The following is a 20,993-nucleotide window of genomic DNA, read 5'->3' as shown; positions in this document are numbered from 1 at the left end:
TACCCTCTTGCTTATGTTCTATTGAACTTGCTTGCTTAGATATATTTGATTGTAGGTTTTCCTACACTAATAGTGAGCTCTCTCTCTCTCTCTTCTCCCTACCCTCTTGCTTATGTTCTATTGAACTTGCTTGCTTAGATATATTTGATTGTAGGTTTTCTCTTGGATGAGATTCTCCTATATCCACCTCTCTTGCATGTGCCTCTCTTGCACATGAGCTTTTCCTCTTTGACCATCTATCATGTGATTGATCCATGGTGTAGGAAACCTTCTTCTCACGTCGTCCATCAAGGTGATTGAAGCTCTACCTTCACACCCATAGCCATATATGCATTCCCTAATGAAACATCCATAATGTGACAATAGAATGAGTATGTGACAGATTGGCTAGCACACCCACAACATTTATAGCTCTATGATAAAGTACTAAACAACACTTGTTTTGGCATAGACTAAGGTAAGCTCTTGTTATGAACATATTTGGCACGCCGATGGGGAAAAACCAATGGCTAAGGTAAGCTCTTGTATCATGAACATTAGGCATTTGGTTTTGAAGCTTTGTTGGAAGTGTGAGATTTAATGTTTTTAATTTTAAGCTTGTCTTGTTTTAGATCGATATTCTATTTGCTATATTAGAAGGCAAGACCCTACTTTCATTGGTGATCTATGTTAGATTAGAGATAAAGAGGCTTAGATTTTATTGCATTGAGCGAAGAAGTAGCTTAGCTATTTTTATTTAGGAGTGAATATTATTGAGAAATGTCATGCCAAAGAGCACAAGGAAGAGGTTGGGAGTGAGTAAGGTACAAGGTCATTTAGAAAGTTGCCACATCATCCGTCAACTCAATGGATCATTCCAAAAATAGGCAAATGGAATGAGCAAGAGATGGGCAACAACAACCTCGAAAGTAAAAAATTTAAATGGATTTTATGGACCAAAGTATTTTTTATTTTTTAAATTAAATTTATTATGTTTTCAAGGATGTTTAAGGTTGTTGTAAATCGTAAGTTTTTATTTGTTTAAGTGATTAGTGGCTATTTTTTTAATTGCCATGTATTATGTATTGTGATTTTTTATCTATTATCAAGATGGGTTGGATTTTTATTTTTATTTTTATAATGTTAAGCTCTTTTTTTGTAAGGTTTTTTCCTAAGCTTTGTAATCTAAGGTTGGTAAGCTAAGATACAACTTTAGCTTATTGGGGCATTAATTAATTAATGGTGAAAAAATGAATAGGATGCCCACCTTAGCTTATTGGGGCATTGATTAATTAATGGTGAAAAAGTGAATAGGTGGAATTTATTGTCTTATTTTGTTAACGTTAAGCTCTATTTTTTTTAAAGGTTTTTTCCTAAGCTTTATAATCCAAGGTTAGGAAGTGAAGGTATAACCTTAGCTTATCAGGGTATTAATTAATTAATGGTGAAAAAGTGAATAGGTACAACCCCTATCTCTCCCTAGGAATTGATTATGGAAGCGATTCTTTTGTAGCACCCCTTGAGTTCATTTGAAGAAGGGTTGTAACTTGCTCATAACCAACTCGTATTTGTGTGCATTTGAAGAGTTGCAACTTGCTCAAAACCAACTCCTCTTGTGTGCATTTGAAGAGTTTCAACTTTCTCAAAACCAACTCCTATATGAATCACCCTTTAGCTCACTTAGTCCTTACCAGAATGAGTAGCATTGCACTTAAAGTGATGGTGAAGTATTACATATCTTGGCATAGTTTGAACTTTTGCTAAATAAAGAGAATTAGAGTAAACTTTTGCAAATCAAACATTAAATTTACCATGATTTTCAATGATAAATTTTCTTGAAACAACAAGGACTTCATAATGCATGCAATTGTTTATTGAAGCCTTGCACGTTGTGAACTCTCTTGGTTTTGATCTTGGTGTTGTGATTAGAGTCTTAATTATTTTTAGATTTAATTTTTTACACAGTTTTTAGATTTGTTAATTTCTTGATTTGAGAAGATTAGCAATGAAATTTGTATTAATCATTTTTGAATTTGTATTAATCACTATTTTCAAAAATCCTAATCCACTTTACTGCGCTTGATTTCTTGAATTTTTCTTGATTTCTAAAATAGGATTTATAAAAATTTCAACAACCAATTTTGAGTGATTTCTTGTATTATCTTGCTAGGGAGCATACTTTTTTAAAGATTAATTCTTAGAGCCCTTATTTCTTTAAGATTGAAACCCTAGATTGCCAAATTTTTGAGTTCTTGAAGGAATACTGCAAGAAGAAGGTTGTTGCACAAAATCTTGGTGCAGTTTCAAGAAAGTGTATTTGATGTGATACTGTTGACAACCCTGCTAGGAAGAATCGAACCTAGTCTACAGGTGTAGGCTTGTGTGCACCATACACCACAGGGTTCCTTAACCAGTAAACACATGATTCAAATGTAGTTCATATGATACAAGTGGTGTGATTTACCCGGTGCAAAACTTCTACAAGTCATTTTAGAGTTTCAGGCTATTTTTGGGATACTATTTTACCACTAGACAAAGTGAAGATAGGGTCAATGACTTGAGACGTCAAGAGAAGGCATAAGTGCAACAAACATGAAGTGGGAAAGGACTTTATAAGGGTTTCACACCTCATAATAGGATGAGAATGATGTGATCAGGAGATGATGAATGAAAAAAGATATTGGTAATGTGGCTGTTGAGTTCAAGGCCACCATAATGCTTATCAAGAAGAGGTCTTTAGGAAGAGCATCAATGGCAGTTTCTCTGACATGTTGAGTAACACCTCATCGCTCAGTGTTGATTTACATAGAGTTGAGCTCAACCAATTTGACCCTACCAATGTAATTCATTAGCTCTAGATCCTACAAATAACATCTCACTTACAGGCAAGCATGGCCAACCGTGGTGCTTCTTCATTGTGTTGTGTGGAAACAGAGTGGCCTTTGTGCCAAGCTCAACACAATCCTCACCTCCGCCTCAGGAACGGAACACATGTCCAATCATGAAGTCTTCCATGCTAGGTCAGACAACATGTCCAAGTTTTATTAACTTCAAAATTCTTGAGGTAGGCTAATCACTCATCAAAGCTGGTCAAGGCTTCATCATAGCCTTGAGGAAGGCTCGACCCGTCATCATAGCGTACATGATGCAATGCAGGTGATCTCGCCTTCTCTACAGTATGCAGTTATCACCCCGGAGCTGAAGCGGTTCTTCGCGTGGGCGCAGGCAGACGTTTATGCAGTATATGCAGTTATTATCACCTTGGAGCTGAAGCGGTTCTTCGTGTGGGCGCAGGCAGACGTTTATGCAGTATATGCAGTTATTATCACCTCGGAGCTGAAGCGGTTCGTCGTGTGGGCGCAGGCAGACGTTTATGCAGTATATGCAGTTATTATCACCTCGACCTCGCAGCTGAAGCGGTTCGTCGCGTGGGCGCAGGCAGAGTTTATGCAGTATATGCAGTTATTATCACCTCGGAGCTGAAGCGGTTCGTCGTGTGGGCGCAGGCAGACGTTTATGCAGTATATGCAGTTATTATCACCTCGACCTCGCAGCTGAAGCGGTTCGTCGCGTGGGCGCAGGCAGAGTTTATGCAGTATATGCAGTTATTATCACCTCGGAGAGCTGAAGCGGTTCGTCGTGTGGGCGCAGGCAGACGTTTATGCAGTATATGCAGTTATTATCACCTCGACCTCGCAGCTGAAGCGGTTCGTCGTGTGGGCGCAGGCAGACGTTTATGCAGTATATGCAGTTATTATCACCTCGGAGAGCTGAAGCGGTTCTTCGTGTGGACGCAGGCAGACGTTTATGCAGTTATTTACTATCACCTCGACCTCGGAGCTGAAGCGGCTCTTCGTGTTGCAGGGTTGTTAGGATACATATTTCAGCTGGCCATATTTGTCGTATTCACACATGTAGGGGTGAGACCGTCACCCCTACATGTTTTAATACAACAAATATGGCCCGCCAAAATGTATCCTTTGCCTTAGAGAACCCTCGTCTCACGCCAACACTCAGCATTAGTAGCCCTCCATATTATACCTTAAGAAGATACACTTTTTGTGTTTGCATCTCACTTGGTCCTTGATGATGCTCAAATAATTATAAACGTTAAAATATGACATCGAATACTTCTTAAAAGGGATCATCCCATTCAGCGCCTTGGTGTAACTCCTATTGATTTTATGCATTATTGTGTTTTAATTGTCTCGGCCCAAAAGGTATTTGGCAATCATTTCCCCTTTAGCATACTCTATGCCAATTCCATGACTATGAGATTTTTCCTTTTCATCATGCCATTTTGCTAAGGAGTATGAGTAGTGGGTCTCTGAATCCCATGCTCGTGCTCCTCATAGTCGACATTGAATTCACTTGTGTTAACCACTCCATTGGTTAACATAGGTTTCACTCGCTTGACCTATCGTAAGACGCTTGGCTATCTTATCTGCTTGAATGGGTACCGATATTTTGTAAGACGGAATTATAACATATAAAGTAGCCTTACCTTGTGCTTAATGTCAAATAGGAAAAGTCTGTACATACTTACTTAAGACTAGTAATAGATACTGGAGAATTTTTAAGTTTGTTCGGCCTAGAATGAAAACTAGTCACTTGTATATAAGTCATGCAATAGTTTACTTGTGATCTCCTCTTCCCTCTTCTTACTTGATCATATGCTAGTGAATCTTTCTTGATGGATACATGTTTTAGAGATACATCTAAGTAGATAGGTTTGATTGTAGGTTTTTTAGTTAAAATACATGGTGTGAGCTTTTAGACTTGACAAGGATTAAATGAATCACTTAATGATGATGTGATTATCACTTAAGCTATGCTGACACCAAAGAACAACACATACAAATCACTAAGATAAGATGAAATGTGACCAATGAGCAATGGTGTGTGCTCAAGGGTCTCACCACATAGACATAACCATAAAAAACTATGTAAGTAAAGAGGATCTTCCACAAAGGTCCACTGAAGTTACTTAGCACAAAGCAAGTACACAACTCATAGGTACTTCACACACTCTCCAAACTCCCTAGAGATATGATGTGAACACTTGTATATATAGTCTCCATGGAGGAGGGTGCCTAGAGCCCTTGAATCTCTCCACCTCCCTTAGATTTCTCACCCACCTGACTCACCTAAAAGATCATGCCTACATCAAGGGAATGTACCTACTAGAGCTACACCTAGTAACTCTAGTAAATGATCCTTCTAGGTTAAGAACAAAGCATTATAAGGTATCACTAAGGATCCACTAAGGTTTACACTAAGGATGGATGCTGGAGTACTTAGATTCTAACACCCTCCCTTGATCAAGCATCCATACTATGCAGGGTGTGCTTGGATCAAGTATAACACAAAGAAAACGATCACCAGTACATCACTAAGATAGAAAATGCCCTACAAGCTATAAAATGTCATACATAGTAAATGCTAGAATAATGTGTCAACAAAAAAGTTGGCCACTTCCTTCTCTAGCTACTTTGTCTTGCCCTTCTCTTTCACCTCTTCATCCTTCTTTCTTTTGAAACAATCCTTGATGATGTGTCCCTTCCTCTTGCAATAGTAACAAGAACAAGGAGGCTTGGTCTTCTTCTCTTTGTCCTTTGATTGTGGCGATATAGGCATGCTCTACTAAAACTTGTATTGAAGATGTTGAAGCCTTGGAAGCCTCTATGCGAGTTTCCTCTAGAATGAGGGCAAAAGTCACCAAGGTAACATTATGATTAGTTTGGTTTGCTAATCACACTGAAACACATTGCTCATAAGAGGGACACCTTTGCAACTTCCTCTTGTGTGGGTAGCTAGCTAATCATCGGCATCCTCAGTCCGTTGTCACACGGGAGAGCTCCATAGATGATGGGATGTAAAGATTGTGCTCAATCTTGCTATGATGGAAGAAAGAAGAGGCTCTCTACTTTGGTAATCTCTCACACTCACTTGAAAAATAAAAGATTATGCAAAAGAAAACCACTAATCATACCCTAATCACAATTTCACTCCATCATGCAATTCAAGATTACAACACATCACATGCGAGAGAGAGAGAGAGAGAGAGAGAGAGAGAGAGATCACATACAATCTATTGCAAAGGGGAATGATTATGCTTTGCTTGAGAAATTGACTTATGTACATGTGACTAGTGTTCACACTTGGCCAACCATGACTTAAAAATAGTCCATGGTAGCCTTTTACTTGCCTAAGTACATATATATAAAGTCCAAGACTTTCCCTATTTTACACAATAAGCCTAGTGTAAGGGTACACACTCATAGAGTACAGCTACCATCGTACAAAATTTTACATCTTTTGAAATACAAGGATGTCTTTTTAGTGCAAAAAGAAAGTGACGGCATCGTAAGTTGGCAGAATGCCCTACAAAAATAGGATGGTTAAGGCCATGTTACAGGAGTGGTTAACATACCCCCTTCCTAATGGTGACCACGTCCTTACATCACCTACGTCGATCGTGAAGGTGTAGTTGTGAGGCCCAACTCGCTAGGACGTTGTTGTAGAGCTTATGGATGTATGTCGAAGTTGTTTGTAATCTGTAATGCAACATTTAAACTAGTAAAGTGTTCTCTAGATATTGAAAATATTATAGAATAGTGCAACACTTTAACATGTAATAATGCTTTTTTTTCTTTTTCTTTTTCTTTTTTAATGGGCTTTAAAATGACTGATATAATTCTCTAATTATTAGAAAGAGTAATATAAAAGGTGGTCCAAATCTTGCCTCTTCCACAACATTTTAAGTGTATGCTTTAGTCTAAACCCTCTATCATTAATGTGAAGTCTTAACCCTCTATCATTAATGTATGCCTCTAGTTATGCTTTAGTCTCAACCCTCTATCATTAATGTAGTAATCTCTAGCAATCGGTAACTTCTAAATAGATCGCTAAGTGATTTTTATTTTTATTTTTTTGAAATAAGTTAGAGTAATAAGGCACCACCCCGTAGAGATCAAAGTAATGGTTCATAGATCTCCACTAAGAGTTTCTAAGAACCGCTAAGTATCTTATTATTACGGCAAAGTTTTTTATGTTCTCTTTTTTTTTTACACAAGGTCCCATTCCATGAAGGTCAAGGCTACCGCCCTAAGGTCTATAATGAACCTAATGACCTACCAAGATCTACATGGAAATGGTTACCTTCTTGGTCTCTTTTCATTTGAGGTTTTTTATGAATTTATTCAGTCTATTTTCATCTATGCAAATTACCTAGAAGTCTTTTTTCTAGCTTGAGAAGGCAAACTAAAGATGAGGGAAGTACTTGGCATACTCCTTCGGCATAGTTTATTTAAGTATTGGACTAGGACCTTTTCTCCAGGAAGAAATATACTTTGATGTTCATCAAACTACTAATTAGAGGAATATTACCAGTCATAAGATGATATAATGTAGGCACTCAAAAAATGACTAACATGAATTTTTTAATTTTGAGAGTTTTAGTTTCGAATGCACTTGGTAGGTCTTGAAGGGTTGAATCTTTTATCTAGTCCACTATTCGTGATCTATGTTGATCCTATAAAAATAAACATTCTCACCTCAAAAAAGTCATCATCATATAGACATAATCGATATGTAGGTTATGAATCATCTTCACTATGTGCATTCTCTTCCTCACCATTGGTCTCTACTTCATAGACTTCTTCTAGTGTATGAGTCAATGGTGAGAGTCCTTGTCTATAGGCACCACTAGCAAGTAAGGTAAGTAGCTACCTTTAGTTACCTGTTTAGGGAATTCTTGCACTATGCTCCTAAAAAGACATATAGGTGGTAGCATTATTTCATAGAGAACGTTGGAGTTATTGTATATCTTCAATTTTTTCTCCATTGTTCTACGAGTTCTTCTTGTTTAGTTGTTACGTGATGATAAGGTCCTTGTACTGAGTAGATTACACTCATGTCATCGTGTCTTTGTGGGGTTTCTCCTACCACAATGACTAAAGGAGTCTTGTCCCATAGCGTCTAAAGTAAGTTCTACACTGCTTGCATAAAAAGGACACTGTGGGAAGCATGCATCTCTCACAGACTAAACATGGGGCAAAAGGAAGAAACTTTGAACAAAAAAGATCCAAAAATGCAGTTCCACAACACCTTTCTCCTAATGATGCATAAAAGTAACGCGAGAATGGATTTGGAATAGATGAATACTTATCTCCCCTTGGTAGAACCACTCTGTACAATCTGTGTCCATGATTGGGGCACTCGTATCTATCCATGAGAAGTCCATGTTTACGACCGGTATTAATAAAAGTCATAAAAGACTTAGTTTTTCTTTTTTTTAAATTATTTGTTATGGACATCATTTTAATCCCCAGTAATAACATGTAGACAAGTTTTTTTTTAAGTTTTATGTTACATATGTACATTATTGCTAAGGTTTAGAGTTTTAAGGAACCCAAGCGTCAAATCGCTTCCTTATCCATGATGATACCTTAGTTGTCATGGTCGCTAAATTTGTTGTTAAATTTGACTTGACTTTTGATTTCCAATGGGCAAACTAAATTTGTGGTGTGGCACATAGGCTTTGTGTGGATTTTGGTAAATCCATATGTTGATATTGATGATGTGGCTCTATGATTGTAATAGAGATGGGTATGGCTACTTTTGATTTTTTTGTAGGTATTTGTAGTTGTTGTAAGTTTAGGGAATCATCTACAATAGATTTTGTAGCCTTTGGTCTCCACTCTCACTCATTTTGTGAATTTGGTTGGGATAAATATATTGTTTTTGGTATCCACTCCATCTTGGTTACTCTTTGTAAAGAAAGGTTAGGCTTTGATGGAGAGGTTCTATTTGGGATCCAAATGCTAGAGTGGCCTTCATAATATCCTTGGGCTGTAAGGAGCTTGGTTGGTATCCAAATTTGTTTTGAAGTTGGATGTCTTGGTCGAGGCTCCGCTTTTCACTGGAATTTTTGGATGTATGGAGTACCTTTGGGCGGATAAGGTGTTTGGTCACCATGGTTTAGGTATGGCATTGTATCTATTTTGATGATCCAAGGTTTTCTTTGGTGGTGGCCATGCTATTTTCGAGGCTTGTTTAGGCAATTGTTTTGTTGGTTGCCTAGGTTCTATTTTTTGTTCTTGTGTGGCAAGGTTTTGGTTTTTCATTAAGGTTATGGTTTTTGTCGATGCAACAACTTTAATATTTTTGCTAGGTTTCAAACCTATCCGGCTTGTGTTATTGTTATTGGAGGTGGAAGTTTGAGAGATTGCATGGTTCTAGCTAGTATCGTACTCCAATGGTATGGTTACTTTGTCATTTTGCAATACAAGGGTTGAAATTCTTTTTTGTCCAGTTGACCATAGAATCCATGGCCATTAGTATGATGTTTTCTTTGATTGATCTTGCAGGGATCACATAGAATTTGTAAAAAGCACGTTTAATACAAGGGTTGAAATTCTTTTTTGTCTAGTTGACCATAGAATCCATGGCCATTATCCATGTTCTCCCTAGTATGATGTTTTCTTTAATTGATCTTGTAGGGATCACATAGAATTTACAAAAAGCACGTTTAGTCCCAACAACAAACTCATTTTCAAGGCTTCCAACAGTCATTATTTGACAATTATTGACTGTAGCCATTGTTGCTATCGCCACAGTGTGAGATTTGGGTGACCTAACAAGGTCCATGTTTCCCATGACATTACATTATGAGACTGTCTCCTATATCAATCAGGGCTGGCCATGCTGCTAGATGGTCTAGTTGGGGAAACTCTAGCTCTAGATGAGCCGATTCCACATATGAGTCTTGATTATCGATACTTTTAAGTTCAGCTTTATGAATAGATATATGTACACTATCAGGTCTTCGTCCCCTTTGGTTGTTTTTTTATGAAGCCAGCACTTCAAGTCATACTTTGCGCTTCTCATTGTCTTATTTTTACTTTTTTATTTCATCTTGTGGATTTGTGTAAGGTTCCCCCCTTCCAAAATAGGGGAAACACTTAAGATAGTCCACTAAGTCTTAACTTAGAGAAAATTTCCTATTCATCGACACCTTGACCATGCAGAGATTCAAGGATACGATTCATAGGTAAGACCTAGTCCTATCTCGCAGGGGGAGCGTGATCTTTTAAAAAAAACTACAAGAAGCCAAGGAAAGTCTGGTATAGTAGCTTCAAAACAGAACGAAGAAGAACTCAAGCTAAACCTCAAGCATAAGGTAGAAAAGGACATTTTATTCCAGTAGCTAAAGAAGGCACAAGAATATTGCACAAAGTATCATGATGAAGCTAGGATAAAGCAAGAGAATTGGAGTCTACTCTCCATAAGTAGAATGAGCATAAAGAGGAGTCTTCAGTGGAACAAGGGGAAGGTATCTCTAACCATGCCTCTAATCTAGCTACCTTAGCTATTTCCCTAAGAAATCCTTAGATCTCTATTTTTTGGCTGAAGCACTTGTGGCTCCAAGGAACATATTTACTACAATTAAAATGGTGATATGCTGCCTATAAGTTCTTGTAAGTCGGAGTCGTCTAACCTAAAAGTGGTAGGCATAAGAGTTCAAGTCTAGTCGTCGCCAGGTCAGTTTTTTGACCACCACTGGCATAGTCTTGTAAGTTGCGTCGAATTGCTAGTTGGTTTTCCAATCACTAGCATAGTCCTTCCATATTGCATCTACATTTGCTTCCAAAATCCTTTCGCATGCTAGAGGCATCGCCAATCTAGGCATTAGCATGAGAGTCTAATGTCGCCTAAGATTTTCTGGTCAAGGGCATAGTCTTGCGACACGAAGTCATGCATAAGCATTTCCTTGTACATATCTGCATATAGCATACCCAAATATAATAAAATAACCTAAAAGTGGTAGGCATAAGAGTTCAAGTCTAGTCGTCGCCAGGTCAGTTTTTTGACCACCACTAGCATAGTCTTGTAAGTTGCGTCGAATTGCTAGTTGGTTTTCCAATCACTAGCATAGTCCTTCCATATTGCATCTACATTTGCTTCCAAAATCCTTTCGCATGCTAGAGGCATCGCCAATCTAGGCATTAGCATGAGAGTCTAATGTCGCCTAAGATTTTCTGGTCAAGGGCATAGTCTTGCGACACGAAGTCATGCATAAGCATTTCCTTGTACATATCTGCATATTGCATACCCAAATATAATAAAATAACATAAAAATTATAAAAACTCAAAATCTTGAAACTCCCTGCAGTCACACACTATGCACTTTTATCATAAGACTAGAAGCCTTGACATCAAAAGCCATCCAAGTACATTTTGGCTGGGGGGATCTTAGCGGGATATTCCTGGCCCAAGATACAACCCATCATCTTGGCGGGATATTCTTGGCCCAAGATACAACCCATCATCTGGATTACCCCTCAATTGCTATTCTTGCACATGTTGTTCATTTTACTATGGATCATATAGACACTTGCATTTTTCAAGTGCATGCATTAGGTACTCTTATTTGTTTATACCCATGTACATGCACTTTATCTAATCTCAACATCATGAAGTTGTTTCAGTATCACTCACAAGGTTCTTCCACTTCAAAGGCTCTATTAATCAACAAACTTAAGAGAGGTTTTGAAGTTAATCGACGATTCGACAACATTGATGATTCTACCTGACAATCCGAACTTTAGTGTGGCTAATCTTCAACTTCCCCCAAACTTTGCTTTTCTTTGCATAGGTCCAAGAATGCACCTACTTGAGGCAAGGGGAGATTTTAACCACATCTCCAATGGTGGTTAATTGGGCAGTTGACTTAGGCAGGCCCACCAATTAATTTTTTGAAGGCCGCCTAAGCGCAACAAGTGATTGGCATTATCAGATTACTCTAATTGGGTCAATTGTAATATTTTATCTTATGGATTTTTCCTACTCAAATGAGTAAATGAGTGCATCACGATGTAAACAAGGGATGTCCAAGCTAAATGTAATGCCGGCATCACATACACATGTATACTAGTAGGTGTAGATACACGTAGTTCTCATTTTTACACAATGGCCATCCAAGTTAGGGTGCCCGACCACTTATAAGTTTTGTATAAATAACGATGTAAGGAATGAAAACACACAATTCCCTTGCGCAATCTTAGAGCTCTTGTGTTCCCTTACTCTTATCCTCTTTCTAGAGTGTGCGAGTGAGAGTTTCTTGTAGGTTATTCAGTTGCATCACCATAGCTATGGAGCTACGAGTGGGTATGCCGCCCAAGGGAATAAACACAAACATCATTCGTTCGGTGACAAGTGGTGGGAGGTAAGTTTGCACTCACTACTTCTCTAAGTGGTTGGAGAGCCTCCCTTGGGAAGCTGTAAATGGATTTCCCTTGCATCCCCATGACAAGTAAGTTGTTTCATCTCTTTCTCTCATGTTGAGCCTTTCATTGTGGTGTGTGCATAATGCCATTTCTTGAGTTTTATTGAGAGTGTGTTAAAATGAGTTTAACAAAACCCAACAGGCAGGTGTAATAGGTCTTTACTCTCAGTATAACCAAAAAAAAAATCTCATAAAACATTTAAAAACAACTCACATAACTATAGCTTTGTACAAAAATATTCAAGAAGACAAAGTCTAATCCATTATTGGATGCAATCTCCCCCCCAAAAACGTGTGTGGCTTCACTGTCCACATGAGGTGTTTAAATTATATTCATAAAATTAGCCCTTGGAGCCATAAATAACATATTTTCCAAGTTTGAGCTTTCTTTACAATAAAAATAATCTTTGTCCAATGTTCTAATATATTAATAAAATATAACAATCTTTGCCCAACAACTATGTATATATGTGCCTAGCCATATTAAATCAATTTGTACATGTGTGCCTAGCCATAATAAATCAATTTGTATAGGTGTGCCTAGCCATAATAAATCAATTTTTACATGTGTGCCTAGCACATAAGAAATCGATTTGTACATGTGTACCTAGCCATAATAAATCAATTTGGACACACATGCACGGTATAATAATGCAGGGCTATACAAATAGCATATAAATTAAATTCTCAACTACCATCACATAGTCTCACAAAAATATTATATTTAATATCAGGATCTTAGTCTTCATACCACACCCACCATCTATGTGCGACATCTCAATTGGTACCTTCCCATTGTGCGACACCTGTATTGGTACCCTTACATAGATCATTATGTGCAACACCTGTATTGGTACGCTTACATAGCTCATAACCTAAAACTTATAAATGTAATCCACGTCCGTTAAGCATAGGGGGTTTCAAGTTGCTCTGCTAAACCCGAGGCTGTAGAGCAACAACCCAAGCTACAAGGGCCAAAACCTAAGCCCCTCAATACATAATAATAGGAACCTTTTAGCAATGAGTAGGGAGCTCTGGAAAAGATCCCACATTTAGAGGAGCATACACCCCACAGCACGATCCGACCTTACACGGCTACCCTTCACAATACCCCAACATGCCTCACCTACCAGCATATGCCATGCCACCACCTACCAGTACCTTACTATCCCTCATAGCCATTACCTCAATCTCCACCTATGCCACTCAATACTGCACTAACCACTGAAGATATCTTAAGGATATGTGCCCAAATACGAAGAGGGGTAATAATAGGCCTTGTTAGCAACTCCACCACCATAGCTGCATAGGCGGTGGCACCCAAGAGAGAAAAATATGATCAAACCAATGCAGATTATAAAGTTAATAACCAAAGTTCAATGGGACTAGAGATCCCATTGTACACTTGGAAGTGTTTGATCAAATACGAGACACATGTGGTTGACCTAATGACTTGGTAAGGGTGAGTGCCTTCAGCCTCGCCATGGAAGGGAAAGAAGGATAGTGGTTCCAATGACTGAAACAAGAAGATAAGGTTGATTTTGACACCCTGAAGATTTCATTCACAATTGAGTATTTCCATAAGGGAACCTAATGGAACCCAGTCGATCAAATTTACCATGTCAACACAAGTAGCGAGAGAAAGAATCAATCAAAGACTACATCAAAACAGAGTGAGATATCTCCATTTGATATTCTTTGATGAATAGCTAATGGGAAGATTCCTAAAAGGGATCCTTGATTCAACCTTACATAATGCCTTAAACTCAAAAAACATGAAAATTTTGAACCATGTTGTAGGAGTGCCATTGACTTGGATGATAACTTCATGGGAACTTCTTCCAAGAATCTGTTTGAAGGAGCCAGTAGAAGCATCTTTTAGCACAATGCCTTCGAAGATCGATGACAAAGGGAAAGAGCCACATGCCACACCAAGCATCGAAATAACTGAGCAATGGAAAGTTGGCTCAAGAAAGGACAACATAGGACAACCACATCTATACTCTAAATGCAAGTTGGTCTAGTGTTTGATCTGCCATGCTAACCACACAAGCATGGAATACCCCCACCTAAGACCTAAACAAGGAGGGGTTTCATGTGCATACTATATGAGGGTAGGAAACCATGTACTACCCATTGCTACTACTATAAGAATCAATCTCAAAGGGACCAGCTCCACCACTTTCTCATCACCTAGCTTTACCTCTCCATCGACGACAAGGCCCACCGCTTGTACCTAAAAAGGAGTGCTAAGGGTTTCAAAGTTACCTCTATCGCCCCCCAGTGGTGTTGCCACAACAACCACCCATTCCTAGGGTACCCCTCATGAACCAATTGACCCTCACAGAAAGATCTAAAGGGAAGGAGAGCGAATATGAGGGAACACTATCTACCTAGAACCTCTAGAGGCTCAGAGTCCCCCAAGTCAGATCCTAAGGCACTACGTTCAAGACTATGGTAGTGTCTACCCGCACTTTTGTCTACCCGCACTGTGCAATCCAATAGGGGAAAAGACATTAATGCTTTAGGATCCCGCATGCCGCTTCTATAGTGCTATCACTAACAAGGGACCTCACTAGGTGACAGTGTGTCCCACTAAGAATGCTATGGTAGCACCGCACCAACCAATCTGCAACCAGTAGCAACACTCTGCTAGTTGTGGTATTGACCACAGGTAAAAGGATTTCCCATTAAGAGAATCCATCCCCCAAGTCTAACCCAAGAGCATAAACAGAGAACCAACCAATCTGCAACCACTCGTACCACTCTGCACACTGGTTGTGGTATTGACCACTAGTAACACTCTGCACTGGTTGTGGTATTGACCACATGTACAAGGATTTCCCATTAAGAGCATCCGTCCCCCAAGTCTAACCCAAGAGCATAAATTGAGTACAAGCATTAATTTGCTAAGCATAAAGAATGGGCTCATACAAATGGTTCCTCTCAATGTTGTGACCAGAATGAAAAATAGGAGGACAACCATGAAGCTAGACAAGCTTTAGTTTCCTGTACTAGAGACCAACCCAAATCCTACCCAATGCGATAAAGTCTCAAAATATTCTAGAGTCACCCCTAGAACTGAAAGAGGAAGGTCCAAGAAGATAGGATAAGGGAAACACCGCGTGATAGTTCAAGAGGGTTCTCATCACAAGGATACAACCTACCAACATTGTCTCTTCATCGGAATTGAATCCTCGACATGGCATGGACCAAGAAGATACAACCATAGACCCTACCAACCTCCTTAAGAAGCTGGCAGAATAGCCTGATCCTATTGAGGGATAAAGCAAGTTCCTACTATCAGAGTGGATGCCAATGGCACATGTCACTTTCACTTTACTCAAGAGAAGAATGGGTAAAGAACCGATCCATTCTACAACACAAGGAGACTCAAAACATGGATTAGGAGAAGAGGATAAAAGCTTTGAAGCCACTGCCTCCATGATCCTAGGAACAATAAAAGAGGTCCATACTCGAAGTGCCCTTACACATTCCATACACAATGTATCACTAGGCCTGAAAGTTATGTGAATGATGGTCATACCCCTAGAGATATAGTTGGACTCACCACCTTCCTTTCCTCCCAAGTCCACATTTTTGTTAGCTTCTTGCTTGCAAGGAAGCAGCCAAAAGATTCTAGAATGGCCAAGAACAAAATTGACAAACTCATCGAAGCTGGATTCATTTATGAGATAGAGCATACGGAATGGCTATTCCCAATAGTCATTGTGCCTAAGAAAAATTGAAAGATTCATGCTTGTGTCAAAAAGGTTAATATAGCCATGATAAAAGACCATTACCTATTGATGAGTAGCCTGACAAGGAGGCCTATAGCTTCGTTGTTGGGTTCTTGGGTTATAAACCAATGGTTGGAGAAAGACCCAAACGATCAACATAAGCCTGCATTCACCCCAGAATGGGGCACTTACCTATATAGAGTTATGCCATTTGGCCTATCCAATGCCCCATGCAATTGTGTCAATTCCAAATGGAAAGCTCATCTCTGGGGCCTAAGGAAGGTACTTGAAAAATGATGATTATATAGAATATCCCTTAACCCACTTCAATTTTGGGTGAGACATAGGGTAATACTAGGCCACATCATTTCAAAACATGGCATTTCTATGGATGATATGTGAAGCTAAATCTTGAGCTCTCACCACCCACAAACTTCAACGGTAGGTATTACTGTAGAGGACTCATGTTCTTATACACTAACATGGCAAGACCCTTATACAAACTACTATCATCTTTGAATGGATAAATCAGTGTCACATAGCCTATGACACTGTGAGAAGAAAGCCTTAAAAAGTGCACCAATCCTAAGATCTCCCAATTTTGATATTATCTTCCACATGCACATTTTACGCTTCGACATTTGTAATTTGTTGTATATTGGCACAACCAGGAGAGCATAACATGGATTTCCTTGTTAGCTTTGTTAGTTGGCCAATTAAACGGCACTGAACAGAACTACACCACTTGTTATGGGAATATATTTTAAGCCCTCTTAAAAACATTAGTCTACCCTCTTAGATAATTCGAGGATCCTTGGATTATCTTTGCATCAAGACAAATCATGTTAATGTCATGGGTGATGCCATTATAACTATTAATACGTTTGATGGATATTGACGGATATTTGGGACCTCGAATATTTGTTTCAGTTGGTTTGTATGGAAGGATGATTCCTGGGTTACACTTGGCAAACATGTGTGTGGTTATGGTTTGTATACTATAGAATATTTGTTTACCAATTTATTGCTAGTTATTTTATAGGTGAAGAGGATTCCAAACATTGAGGAGAATTCACATATATTTATTACTTGGCACACCATTTTTGTAAACAAGCTTTGTATATGCATGTGCTAGCTTGTGCACATTTTGATTTATTTGAAAAACCTTAGTTTATCAAGCATAGACTTGAACTTTAATAATTTGTAAAGCGTGATATGCTTTAAACCCTAGCCTTAATTTATGGGCACTCTATTTTGAGCATAAGAGCGTGTCGTGCAAGAAAAGTACCTTTTTGTATTTTTGGAGGCTATGGCCTGATTTGGAATAAAGTATCTCATAAATACTCATTTGTGGGGAGAGGCCACATGCATGAGGGGGGATGATTGCACATAATCTTAGAGTCATGCTTTGTGAACTAAGTATCATTTGTTTTTCACTCAAATATTGATGAGTTATTTAATTTAATTTAATCAAATTCTAGCAAGTTTCTTTTAATTCTATTTTCCTAGAAATTAGATCCATGACAGTGGTATCAAAGCAAGGATCTAGGAAGATGGAGGCAAGAATTGGAGTCTTGAAAGCTTTATTTGAAGGTTTCTGAAGAGTTGCACTCTATTATCCAGGGGGCAAAGACCAAAGGATAAAGGGGGTGGCAAACCACTCTGTAGAAAACCATAAAACCACCTTCTTCTTGAAAAGTGGTTTTTCCAAATCCATAACCTCTCTATGATCCAACCGTATGGATTGAATCAGTTTTTAAAGGAGGTTTGAACCCATCAATCCAATTGCTAAACCACCAGCGCAGGAGGAAATCCATAATGGAGGGTGCAATGTTTCTACAATCCAATTCAGAGAATAATCACTTAAACTTAGTGTGGGAGAAATTTCCCTTTTGGATTTTCTTTTTTTTAAAGAAAAATCTTTAAATTGCTTCTTCCTTCCTCTCCACAGCGGCGGCGGCATCACAAGAATCTAGATTTCTTCTTCTTCTTCTTTCTTTGCGCAATGCTAGCACAATTGATTTTCTTTCCTCCCTTCAAGTTATGGTACACGGTGGTTTCTAGAGACGTTATCATTTCTTTTTAAAAGCCTTATAAGCTTTCCCAAGCTTAATTCTATAAGCTTTACTCAAAAAAAAAAAGAGCAAAGCTTATATATTATAAGCTTATTAAAAAAATCTTATAAATCTTATCTTAAAAGCATTCAAGGGTCTCAAAGAAGAAGAAGGGACTCTGCCAAAAGGATAATTCATGAAAATTTTATTTAGAAAATTTCAAAAAGGCCCTCTTTTCTGTTTTGGAAAATTTCGACTCTTGTAATAAAATTTTCGAACATCCAAAAGTATCAAAGAAATATCGACAATTCTTGGAGGATGGTGCCTACACCAACCATCTAACGAACGAGTTCAACAATTAAAGAGATAAGTTTTATGTCTTCATTTATTTATTTGCATTACTAAATTGCACTTCTTTATCTATTTAATTGCAATGGCCACTCTACCTACACTACCCACTCTACCTACACTACCCACTATATGCAAGAGCAAATCTTAACACTACAAGAGAAAATTGCTAGTGAGCGTGAGCTCCGATGCCAACTAGAGCGTCAAGTAAAGCATTCCAAGCGCAAGCATGACTCTTTCGACTCTAACGAGGAGGAAATTGATCATGTTAGATGCACTGTCAAAGCTACCTTGCATGCTAAAAGTTCTCGGAAGATTCATGAAATAGCAGAAAGGCATTCACTTTCCAGAATTATGATGGCAAGAAGGATGCACGAGTTCTTCTCGCATGGCTTAGCCAATTAGATGATTATTTTTTAAGGCAAAACGTTCTCAAAAAAGGATAAAAATAAATGCGCTTATAATCTCTTGATAGAAAGTTTTTCTTTATGGTGGAATGTGATCAAGCAGGGTAAACATCGACCTTCAACATGGAAAGAGTTCCAAAAACTCTTAAAAAAGCATTTTCTACCGTCTCAGTACAAGGCTAAAGCGCGTCAATGATGGGACACTCTATGCTAGATCGAGAAAGAAAATGTCCAAGCCTACATTGACAAATTTTGGGACATTCTTTTATAGGTTCAAGTAATTGAAAAAATTAAGGAAAAATAGCAACGAAGGAAATTCATTGTTGGACTTAAATCTACCATCAGGGCTAATGTTAATATGTTTCATTGGCATGATCTTAGTTCTGCTATGGATCTCGCTTTAAATTCGGAACATAAAACATCTCCTTCTAGAGATTTCAAGATGCAGGATAAGTCTTTTACAAAGTCTACTAAACCTTCTTTCCCTTCTAGTACTTTTGATAAATCCAGGATGCAAAAGGGTAAAGATGTAATTAAAGGAGATTCTCGGAAGGACGACGATAACAAACCCTTGAATGGTCAACCAAAGAATCGAGCCTTCAAGTGTTACAAATGTCACAAGGAAGGACACCTCGCGCAAGACTGTCCTGAGAAGAAGAATTCCGCATGAAGCTCAACTCAACATTATTGAAGAAGATAAAGATGATTCTTCGAGCAAGAGGGTAACCCTAATCCCAATTATTCGGATGAAGGTAAGTTTTCAATTCATGATTTATTGAAAATTTAAGAAGAAAAAAAGGAAAATCAATTTCTATATTGCATGATGATGGTAGCTCGCATGATTTCATTTCTAAAAAAGCATTGAAAGCACTTAACCTAGATGCATCGTACTCTAGTTACAAAGTAAAAGTTGCATTTCAAGGTACTAAGTATAACTACACAAAAGAGGTTAAGGATTTAGAATTATACATGGGTTCCTAGTCTCTCCTTTTTTGCAAGGTATGGATGTCATCTTGGAGACATGAGCATAATCCACAGATTGACTATGAAACGCATACCATGTGTTTAATAAAAGATGACAAAGAAATTTGTCTTTAATGTCAAACCAAGGGTGACCTAGGTCCATTTTTTACTCATACCCAAGCAAAAAGAGTTGTCAAAAAAAGCTCAAGACATTTTTTATTTTTGTCAACCAGCTTACTGCTCAAGATGACTCCAAGTCAAATGTGTCTCATGACCCTTTCATCTCTAAGTTCTCTAACTGCTTCATGGATAACTTACCTCCTGGCTTACCCAAGCCTCGTTGAGAAGACCATAGGATTGAAATGATTCCTAGTAGCTCACCACCATGTAAAGCTCCTTATTATCGATACAACATGCTTGAGCAAAAAGAGATCCAAAGGCAAGTTGAGGAACTATAAGAGAAAGAATTGATTAAACCCAACAATTCTCCATTTGGTGCTCCAATTGATTCTTCTCGTTAAAAAGAAGAATGGAACATATCGATTGTGTATCGATTATCATGCACCAAACAAGTTTACTGTCAAGAATCGATATCTGATACCTCGAGTGGATGACTTCCTAGATAAGCTTAAGGGAGCCCAAATCTTTAGCAATATTGACCTAAATTTCGATTATCATTAGATTCGAATGGACGAAGGAGATATCTTCAAGACTGCCTTTAGAACCCAAACTGGTCATTATGAATTTTTAGTTATGCCATTCGGTTTGACTATAATGCTTCGGCTACTTTTAACAGAATGATGAATAGAATATTCTAAAAATATCAAAATTTTGTTGTAGTTTTTTTTAATGATATCTTAGTTTTCAGTAAGAATCGTCAAGAACATGAGGAACATTTAGAAAAAGTGTTCTCACTTCTTCAAGAGAATTAGCTCTATGTCAATTTTGAAAAGAGCAAATTCTTCCAAGATGAAATTGAATATCTAGGACACATTGTTTGTGTTGATGGTATTCGAGTAGATCCCAAAAAGATTGAAAGCATTCCTAATTGTCCTAAACCACGTGATATTCACTAACTCTAATATTTCCTTGGATTATGTAGTTCCTATAGGAAGTTCGTTAGAAATTTTGCATACATTGCACATCTTTTGACTGAACTTCTTAAGAAAGCTAGATATTTTGATTAGACAAGTAGACAAGATCATTCCTTCTC

This window comes from Cibotium barometz, chromosome 18 (assembly GCF_041138505.1).
Source record: "Cibotium barometz isolate CiBa-2024 chromosome 18, ASM4113850v1, whole genome shotgun sequence".
Taxonomy (NCBI): Eukaryota; Viridiplantae; Streptophyta; class Polypodiopsida; order Cyatheales; family Cibotiaceae; genus Cibotium; species Cibotium barometz.
Note: the sequence above shows the minus strand (reverse complement) of the source record.